At 53.8% G+C, this 10,275-nt stretch overlaps 1 protein-coding gene across 1 annotated transcript in view; it reads right to left on the minus strand.

Moving 5' to 3' along the window:
* The window catches only part of LOC140419826 (uncharacterized), a 94,001-nt gene extending 85,703 nt beyond the window's left edge, over nucleotides 1-8,298 (minus strand). The window contains exon 1 of the mRNA XM_072503852.1: nucleotides 7,623-8,298. The gene's annotated coding sequence lies outside the window, so the exon portion shown is untranslated. The remainder of the gene's footprint in view (nucleotides 1-7,622) is intronic.
* Nucleotides 8,299-10,275: the final 1,977 nt, after the last annotated feature.

The following is a 10,275-nucleotide window of genomic DNA, read 5'->3' on the forward strand; positions in this document are numbered from 1 at the left end:
CCCCAACCCTTCACGTTATCTCTTGCTCATCCACCCTCCCAGGCAGTCCCCCCTTCCAGGACGTCCCCTCCACCCACCGCCCCGCCCCCCCCCCCCCCAGGTTTGCTGCTGCTGCTGACCGACCTTCCTCTAACGCTCCACGAGATAGTCTAGGAACGGTTGCCACCGCCTGTAGAACCCCTGCGCAGACCCTCTTTAATCCTCTCCAACTTTATGAACCCAGCCATATCATTTATCCAGGCCTCCAGGCTGGGGGGCTTCGCCTCCTCCCACATTAGCAAGATCCTTCGCCGGGCGATTAGGGACGCAAAGGCCTCTTTCGCCTCCTGCACTCCCGGTTCGTCCACTACTCCAAATATTGCTAGCCCCCAGCTTGGCTTGACCCGGACTTTCACCACCTGAGATATTGCTCCCGCCACTCCTCTCCAGAACCCCTCCAGTGCCGGGCATGACCATAACATATGGACATGGTTCGCCGGGCTCCCTGAGCACCTTCCACATCTGTCCTCTACCCCAAAGAACCTACTCAACCTCGCCCCCGTCAAGTGCGCTCTGTGGACCACCTTAAATTGTATCAGGTTGAGCCTGGCACACGAGGAGGAGGAATTAACCCTCCCTAGGGCATCAGCCCACAGACCTTCCTCGATCTCCTCCCCCACCCATTTACCCTTCAACTCTTCTACCAGCGTTTCCCCCTCTTCTTTCAACTCCTGGTGTATTTCCGACACCTTGCCCTCCCCGACCCACACCCGAGATCACCCTATCTTGAACTTCTTGTGCCAGGAGCAACAGGAATTCACTCACCTGTCGCCTCACAAAAGCCCTCACCTGCATATATCTAAAGGCATTTCCCGGGGGTAACTCAAACTTCTCCTCCAGTGCCCCTAGGCTCGCAAACGTCCCGTCGATGAACAGGTCCCCCATTCTTCCAATCCCCGCCCGATGCCAGCTCTGGAACCCCCCGTCCATCTTCCCTGGGACAAACCGGTGGTTACCCCTGATCGGGGACCACACCGATGCTCCCATTGAACCCCGGTGCCGTCTCCACTGGCCCCAGATCCTCAGCGTTGCCGCCACCACCGAGCTCGTGGTATACTTTGTCGGCGAGAGCAGCAGTGGTGCCGTCACCAATGCCCCCAGGCTCGTTCCTTTACAGGACGCCATCTCCATCCTCTTCCATGCCGCCCCCTCTCCCTCCATAACCCACTTGCGGATCATCGCCACATTTGCTGCCCAGGAGTAGCTCCCCAGGTTTGGCAGCGCCAACCCTCCTCGGTCCCTACTGCGTTCCAGGAACCCTCTCCTTACTCTCGGGGTCTTATTCCCCCACACAAACCCCATAATACTCCTGCCTACTCTCTTAAAAAAGGCCTTAGTGATCACGATGGGAAGGCACTGAAACACAAACAGAAACCTCGGAAGGACCACCATTTTGACCGACTGCACTCTACCCGCAAGCGAGAGTGGTAACCTGTCCCATCTTTTGAAATCCTCCTCCATTTGCTCCACCAACGTCGTCAGATTCAGTTTATGTAGGGTCCCACAACTCCTGGCTAGCTGGATCCCCAGATACCGAAAGCTCCCCTCCGCCCTCCTCAGCGGTAGGTCCCCTATCCCTCTTTCTTGGTCCCCCGCCTGTAATACAAAGAGCTCACTCTTCCCTACATTGAGCTTATAGCCCGAAAACTCCCCAAACTCCCTTAGAGTCTGCATGATCTCCACCATCCCCTCCATTGGATCCACCACGTACAGCAACAGGTCATCCGCATATAGCGACACCCGATGCTCTTCTCCCCCTCGGACCACCCCCCTCCATTTATTAGACTCCCTCAATGACATGGCCAATGGTTCGATCGCCAATGCGAACAACAGGAGGGACAGGGGCACCCCTGCCTCGTCCCTCGGTACAGTCGAAAGTACTCCGACCTCCGCCGGTTCGTCACCACACTCACCATCGGGGCTCTGTAAAGGAGCTTAACCCAATTGATAAACCCTACCCCGAACCCAAACCTACGCAGCACCTCCCAGAGGTACTCCCACTCTACTCGGTCAAAGGCCTTCTCGGCGTCCATACCTGCCACTATCTCCGCCTCTCCCTCCTCCGATGGCATCATTATCACGTTTAAGAGCCGCCGCACATTGGTGTTTAATTGCCTGCCCTTTACAAATCCCGTCTGGTCCTCGTGGATTACCCCCGGGACACAGTCCTCGATCCTCGTGGCCAGCACTTTTGCCAGCAACTTTGCATCCACATTGAGGAGCGAGATCGGCCTGTACGATCCACATTGCAGTGGGTCCTTGTCCCGCTTTAGGATCAAAGAAATTGTCGTTTCCGACATTGTCGGGGGCAGGGTCCCCTCCTCTCTTGCCTCATTAAAGGTCCTCACCAGTAGCGGGGCCAACAGGTCTGCGTACTTCCTGTAGAGCTCCACCGGGAATCCATCCGGTCCCGGGGCCTTCCCCGCCTGCATGCTCCCCAAACCCTTGCTCAGCTCCTCCAACCCAATTGGTGCCCCCAAACCAGCCACCTCTTGCTCCTCCACCCTCGGGAATCTCAGCTGATCTAGGAATCGTCTCATCCCCTCTCCCCCCGCTGGGGGCTGGGATCTGTACAGCTCTTCATAAAAGGCCTTGAATACCTCGTTTATTTTCGTTGCACTCCGAACCGTGGCTCCCCTTCCATCTTTTACTCCCCCTATTTCCCTCGCTGCCATCCTCTTACGGAGCTGGTGTGCCAGCATCCGACTAGCCTTTTCCCCAGACTCGTAGGTCGCCCCCTGCGCTTTCCTCCACTGTGCCTCCGCCTTCCCTGTGGTCAACAGGTCAAACTCCGTCTGGAGCCGTCGTCTTTCCCCAAGTAATCTTTCCTCCGGGGCCTCTGCGTATCTCCTGTCCACTCTCAAAATCTCCCCCACTAACCTCTCCCTTTCCATACCCTCTGTCTTCTCCCTTTGAGCCCTAATGGAAATTAGCTCTCCCCTGATCACCGCCTTCAACGCCTCCCATACCACCCCCACCTCCCCGTTGTCGTTGGCCTCCAAGTACCTTTCGATACACCCCCTCACCTTCCCACACACCACCTCGTCTGCCAGCAGTCCCACATCCAGCCGCCACAACGGGCGTTGGTCCCTCTCCTCTCCCAGCTCGTTCCACCCAGTGCGGGGCATGGTCCGAAACGGCTATAGCCGAATACTCCGTCCCCTCCACCCTCGGGATGAGCTCCCTACCCAGAACAAAGAAATCTATCCGGGAGTAGGCTTTGTGTACATGGGAGAAGAAATAAAATTCCCTGGCCTGCGGCCTTGCAAATCGCCATGGGTCCACTCCCCCCATCTATCCATAATCCCCTTAAGTACCTTGGCTGCCGCCGGCCTCTTTCCAGTCCTTGATTTGGAGCGGTCCAGTGCTGGATCCAACACTGTATTGAAGTCCCCTCCCATTATCAGGCCTCCTATCTCCAGGTCCGGAATGCGCCCCAACATGCGCTTCATGAATCCTGCATCATCCCAGTTCGGGGCGTATACGTTTACCAACACCACCCACGTCCCTTGCAGCCTACCGCTCACCATTACATATCACCCTCCATTATCCGCTACAATAGTCTTGGCCTCAAATGACACCCGCTTTCCCACCAATATTGCCACCCCTCTATTCTTCGCGTCCAGTCCCGAGTGGAATACCTGTCCTACCCATCCCTTTCTTAGCCTGACCTGGTCCGCCACCTTCAGGTGTGTCTCTTGGAGCATGGCCACGTCCGCCTTCAGTCCCTTTAAATGCGCGAACACTCGAGCCCTCTTCACCGACTCATTCAGGCCCCTCACATTCCACGTTATCAGCTGGATTGGAGGGGCTCTCACCCCCTCCACGCCCCGCCGACTAGCCATCGCCTTTTCTCGGCCAGTCCCGTGTCCACGCCTCCCTCACCCTCCAGTCCCCCAGAGGGGGGACCCCCGTCCCAACCACCTCTTCTGTGTCCCATTCCCTTTCGGCCAGTGCAGCAGCAACCCTTCCCCCCCCCCCCGCTAGACCCGTCTAGCTTTTTTGCTCCCCCATGTCACTCCCGTAAGTCAGCTGACGCCTGCTGACCCCGGCTTCCCCCGCCGTCCCATTGACCTCCCCGCGTGGGAGTCTCCCAATCCATATGCATTCCTTCGTTCCCCTTCCCGTCTTTCCAAAGCCCGCTCCGCCCCCTCTGGCGCAGCTCCTGTCGCGGCCTTGTCTCTCTCCCCCAGCCCATGTAACATTTCCTGCGCGTGATTGACCCCATATATACAACAACCATCACACATCAAACCCCAAAACATCCCCCCCCCCACCCTCACAAACCCTCAGTTAGAGTCCAATTTTTCGGCTTGTACAAAGGTTCACGCCTCTTCAGGCGTTTCGAAGTAATAGTGTTGGCCCTTGTATGTGACCCACAGTCGCGCTGGCTGCAGCATTCCGAATTTCACTTCTTTCCGGTACAACGCCACTTTGGCCCGGTTGAAACCCGCTCTCCGCTTTTCAACCTCCGTGCTCCAGTCTGGGTATATTCGGATCTCTGCATTGTCCCACTTACTGCTCCGCTCCTTCTTGGCCCATCTCAGGACCTACTCTCTGTCCGTGAACCGGTGGAACCTCACCACCATCGCCCTTGGCGGCTCATTTGCCTGGGGCTTCTTCGCCAGCACCCGATGTGCCCCGTCCAACTCCAGCGACCTCGAAGGGGCCTCCGTGCCCATCATCGCCTCGAGCATCGTGCTCGCGTATGCCCCGGCATCAGCCCCCTCCACTCCCTCAGGGAAACCCAGGATTCGCAGATTCTTTCTCCTCGACCTGTTCTCCAGGTCTTCGAGTCTTCCCGCCCACCTCTTGTGTAGCGCCTCGTTCTGCTCCACTCTCACCGCCAGGCCCACGAGCTTGTCCTCGTTCTGACTGACTCTTTTCTGTACCTCCTGGATCTTAGCTTCGTGGGCCATCTGGGTGATCCCGAGTCCTTCAATTGCCGAAAGCATAGGCGCCAACATCTCCTTGCGCATCGCCTCGAAGCAGCGCTTGATTAACTCCTGCAGCTCCCCTTTGTCCCTGGCCGCCGGCATTTTGTTTTCTTCCCCTCGCTTCTCCCGTTGCTCCAGTGCCGCTCCTTTGGCCGTTACACTTCTGGTCCGTTTCATAGAAGTTGGAGGGGGACCTCTCTCTTCCCTTCCCCACGGGCTGCATCAAATTTTTAAAAAAGTTCCGTTGGGGCTCCTCTAACAAGCCCAAAAGTCCGTGGTAGCGGGAGCTGCCGAATCGTGCGGCTTAGCTCCGCATAGCCGCAACCGGAAGTCGAGAGGGAATCCTTTTGGCAGTGTTCGCTTCACCAGTCTGCTCCAAAAAGTCTATGGAAACTCCTGAAAAAGGTCTGGGAGTCCGTTCCAGACGGGAGCTGCCGAATGCGCGATCTACTCCTCCACGGCCGCCACCGGAAGCCTTGTCCCTGCTTCTTCAATGGCCTTGGTAGATCTTTTCACAGTTGTTCCCTCCGCTGCTAGAATTCACCTTTGATAGAGTCAAGTCAGATTGCAGCTTTAAGCTTGCCCTTCCCCACCTACATGCTGGAAGAGGCCCTGTTTATCCTGTTGCAGCCAAATCTTTTACTGTTTCTGCCGGGTCTGGTAGCCAAAAGACATAACATTCCTGGGGGACACTGTCAGGGGAATGCTGCAGTCTTCTTCCCACACCGGGAAATGTCAAACAAATGCCGTGGGGGCCCTGTAAAAGAGCCCAAAAGTCCGTTCCAAGCGGGAGCTACCGAATATGCGACCTAGCTCTGCATAGCCGCACCCGGAAGTCTCATGCTCCAACTCTTATCTCATCGTCTGGCATGGTGTCAACGTTTTCTTTGAGGACGTTCCCATCAAGCACGTTACATTGTATCTGACGTTTAAGACGGGGATGAGGCGGCACAGTGGTTAGCACCACTGCCTCACAGCGCCAGGGTCCGAGGTTCGATTCCGGCTTGGGTTGCTGTCTGTGTGGAGTCTGCACATCCTCCCCGCTTTTGCGTGGGTTTCCTCCCACAGTCCAAAGATGTGCAGGTTAGGTGGATTGGCCATAATACAATTGTCCTTAGGGTCCAGGGATGTGCAGGTTAGGTGGGGTTATGAGGTTACCTCATCAAGGGATTAAGGGTTATGGTGTTCGGGCCGGAAAGTGGAGCTGAGTCCACAAAAGATCAGCCATGATCTCATTGAATGGTGGAGCAGGCTCGAGGGGCCAGTTGGCCTACTCCTGCTCCTAGTTCTTATGTTCTTATGTTACAGGGTTAGGGCGGGGGAGTGGGCCTCGGTGCTTTTCAGAGGGTCGGTGCAGACTCGATGGGCGGAAAGTACTCCTTTAGCTCTGTAGGAATTCTATTCTTTTTATTATAAATTCAGAGTACCCAATTCTTTTTTTTCCAATTAAGGGACAATTGAACGTGGCCAATTCACTTACCCTGCACATCTTTTTGGGTTGTGGGGGTGAGATCCACGCAGACACGAGGAATTCTATTCTAATCAATTTCTTCTGTCGCAGGGTCGTCAGTCTGTAGAATCCATAACCGCTCCCCTTCCCAGAGAGGCTGTGGGTCAATGAATATATTCAAGGCCAGATTTCTGATCGACGAGCGATATGGGGCTGAGGGGTTGGTGGAACTGGGGGTGGAAGGGATGACGGGAGGATGAATGGAGTCCAGTGTCCCTATTCCCAGGGATATTTCAATCGGTTAAAAACAGGGTGGAAATAGGAGTTTGTGTAGGCTGACTGACCCATAAAGAGGAGCCATTCCTCTTTTGGGTTAATTGTTGTTCTTACGAAATGATTTTTTTCTTTCAATCGCTCCCACTTGCCCCTCTCTTTGACTCATAAGCCCGGATGGGTTTAAAGTGCTCAGCCTTCCCCTCATTCCTTTGAGGTCAGCCTCACTTAGGTTCCAAACCCGAGTCCTCAAACTTAATATCAAACTCTCCCATGGTTCTGGCTCATTCCCCCTCACTGAGACTAGGTTTTTTTATACCCCTGCCTCGGGAGGAGCAATGAATGCATGCCAGCGAAGCCCACATCCCTTCAACGGATAAAACAAAAATGTTCCCTTTGAGAAGGTGGTGGGTGAGCCGCCTTCTTGAACCCGCTGCAGTCTCTGTGTGATGTTGGTAACACCCACAGAGCTGTCAAGGAGGGAGGTCCAGCGATAGTGAATAGACTAGAAAAGAGCTTTATTGTCCACACAAAAGTGGGAATTAGTCTCCAGTATAACATATAATCATAGTCATTAGTTAAAAAGTTATTTCATGTGTACCTACATCAATAGGTTTGTGCATATGTAATATACATCCCCAACCATACAAACATAACACATTACATACTCTGCTATTAAAGCACTGCCTAATAAAAACAGCAGGTTAAATTTACATTATGTTATTTAGTAAGCTCATGGCAACAGAAGACCTCTTGAACAGGTTTTTCCTGGCGATCGACATTCTAAAGTGCCAGCCCAAATGGGGCCTTTCAAATTGATGATAAAGAGTGAGGGGGATCGCTGATGATGGCCTGAGCTTTCCTCTTAACCGCGTTCTTAAATAAATGATCGAGCTGTGTCTGCTGTCCAGCAATCATTTTACCTGCAGTGTGGATGTCATGTTGACTGTTAAAATACTCTCCACCTGAGTCTTGTATACCTTCTTGGAAACAATCTTGGGCACGGTTCTCCAGTCTCTCAGCCAGCCGAGTGTTTCTCAAGCCAGATTCTCTCTCTTCCCGCCGCTTACCATTGGGATTTCCCATTGAAGCCACCCGACGATGCCAGCAGGGGGTTGCGCTGCCAGCGGTAAAAGAAAATCCCTATGGCCGGAGAATTCAAGCCCTTGCCTCACTCCAAAACCCTGTCGGCTTTCTGGCTGCATGGCTTTCCTCCCACAAGTCCCGAAAGACGTGCTGTTGGGTGAATTGGACATTCTGAATTCTCCCTCTGTGACCCGGACAGGCTCCGGAATGTGGCGACTGGGGGATTTTCACAGTAACTTCATTGCAGTGTTAATGTAAACCTACTTGTGACAATCAAGATTATTATAATTAATTAAAAGCAGACGTGACACGCCTTTTTAAAGACACGGTCGGAACTTACCTTCTGGTCTATATGTGTTCCCAGATACTTGAAAACACTCTACAACCGGGGCAATTTAGCGTAGCCAGTCCACCTAACCTGCACATCTTTGGGTTGTGGGGGTGAGACTCATGCAGACACGGGAAGAATGTGCAAACTCCACAGACAGTGACCCAGAGCCGGGATCAAACCTGGGACCTCGACGCCGTGAGGCAGCAATGCTAACCACTGCGCCGCCCCACTGGGTGTCCTTGTACGTCAGTCACTGAAAGTGAGCACGCAGGTGCAGCAAGAGGTTGAGGAGGCAAATGGTGTGTTGACCTTCATTGCAAGGGAACTTGACGACAGGAGGAAGGATGTCTGACTGCAGCCTGCATGGGGCCTTGGCGAGACCACACCCAGCGTACTGTATGCAGTTTTGGTCTCTCTACCTAAGAAAATATATTTTTGCCACAGAGGGTGTTTAGCGAAGGTTCACCAGGCAGACTCCTGGGACAGCAGGACTGTTGTACGAGGAGAGTTTGGGTCGACTGGGCCTTGTGTTCGCTGGGGTGTAGAAGAATGATGCCGGGATGTTCCTTCTTCTGGCTGGGGTGGGTGCAGAACAAGAGGTCACTCTCTCAGGATACAGGGTCGGTCATTTAGGACTAAAATGAGGAAAAGCTCTTCACTCGGAGTGTGGTGAGCCTGTGGAATTCTCTACCATAGAAAGGCCATGGGGGTCAAAGTCACTGAATGTATTAAAGAAGGAAATGGATTGATTTCTCGATTCAAAAGGCATTAAGTGGTTTGGGGGGGAGAGAGACGGAGTGTGACGTAGAGATAGAGGATCAACCCTGGTCATGTTGAATGGCGGATCAGGGTCGAATGGCCTACCCCTATGTTTCTATTTTGATGCAGCGACAGTGAAGGAATGGCCAATAAATTTATTGGCAGCACTGTAGCACAGTAGTTAGCACTGTGGCTTCACAGCGCCAGGGTCCCAGGTTCGATTCCCGGCTTGGGTCACTGTCTGTGTGGAGTCTGCACGTTCTCCCCGTGTCTGCGTGGGTTTCCTCCGGGTGCTCCGGTTTCCTCCCACAAGTCCCAAAAGACGTGCTGTTGGGTGAATTGGACATTCTGAATTCTCCCTCTGTGACCCGGACAGGCTCCGGAATGTGGCGACTGGGGGCTTTTCACAGTAACTTCACTGCAGCGTTAATGTAAACCTACTTGTGACAATAAAGATTATTATAAGTCAGCATGGTGTGTGGGTGGCTCGGAGGAGAACTTGCAAGTGGTGTTTGTTTCCGATGTGTCTGCAGACCCTTGTCCTTCCAGGTGGTGGAGGTCACGGGTTTGGAATGTGCAGTCGAAGCACCTTGGGAGCTTCCATTTAAAAAAATATATATTTATTAAAGTTTTTTAACACAATTTTTCTCCCTTACAAGCAATAACCCCCCCCCCTCCGTAACAAAAAAAAACGAGAAATCGAGCAGAGCAAGATATATACATGGCAAAATGATATATTTACACAGCTTTGTACACTGGCCCTCACCCGTACGTGCCAGTTTCCCCAACCCTTCATGTTATCTCTTGCTCATCCACCCTCCCAAGCAGTCACCCCCTTTCTCTCCCCCCCCCCTCCCCCAGGACGTCCCCTCCACCCCCCCCCCAAGGTTGCTGCTGCTGCTAACGCTCCGCGAGATAGTCTAGGAACGGTTGCCACCGCCTGTAGAGCCCCTGCGCAGACCCTCTCAAGGCGAACTTAATCCTCTCCAACTTTATGAACCCAGCCATATCATTTATCCAGGCCTCCAGGCTGGGGGGCTTCGCCTCCTTCCACATTAGCAAGATCCTTCGCCGGGCGATTAGGGACGCAAAGGCCAGAATGCCGGCCTCTTCCGCCTCCTGCACTCCCAGTTCGCCCACTACTCCAAATATTGCTAGCCCCCAGCTTGGGTGACCTGGACTTTCACCACCTGAGATATTGCTCCCGCCACTCCTCTCCAGAACCCCTCCAGTGCCGGGCATGACCAAAACTTATGGACATGGTTCGCCGGGCTCCCTGAGTACCTTCCACACCTGTCCTCTACCCCAAAGAACCTACTCAACCTCGCCCCCATCAAGTGCGCTCTGTGGACCACCTTAAATTGTATCTGGCTGAGCCTGGCACACGAGGAGGAGGAATT

The sequence above is a fragment of the Scyliorhinus torazame genome, chromosome 5 (assembly GCF_047496885.1).
Source record: "Scyliorhinus torazame isolate Kashiwa2021f chromosome 5, sScyTor2.1, whole genome shotgun sequence".
NCBI lineage: Eukaryota > Metazoa > Chordata > Chondrichthyes > Carcharhiniformes > Scyliorhinidae > Scyliorhinus > Scyliorhinus torazame.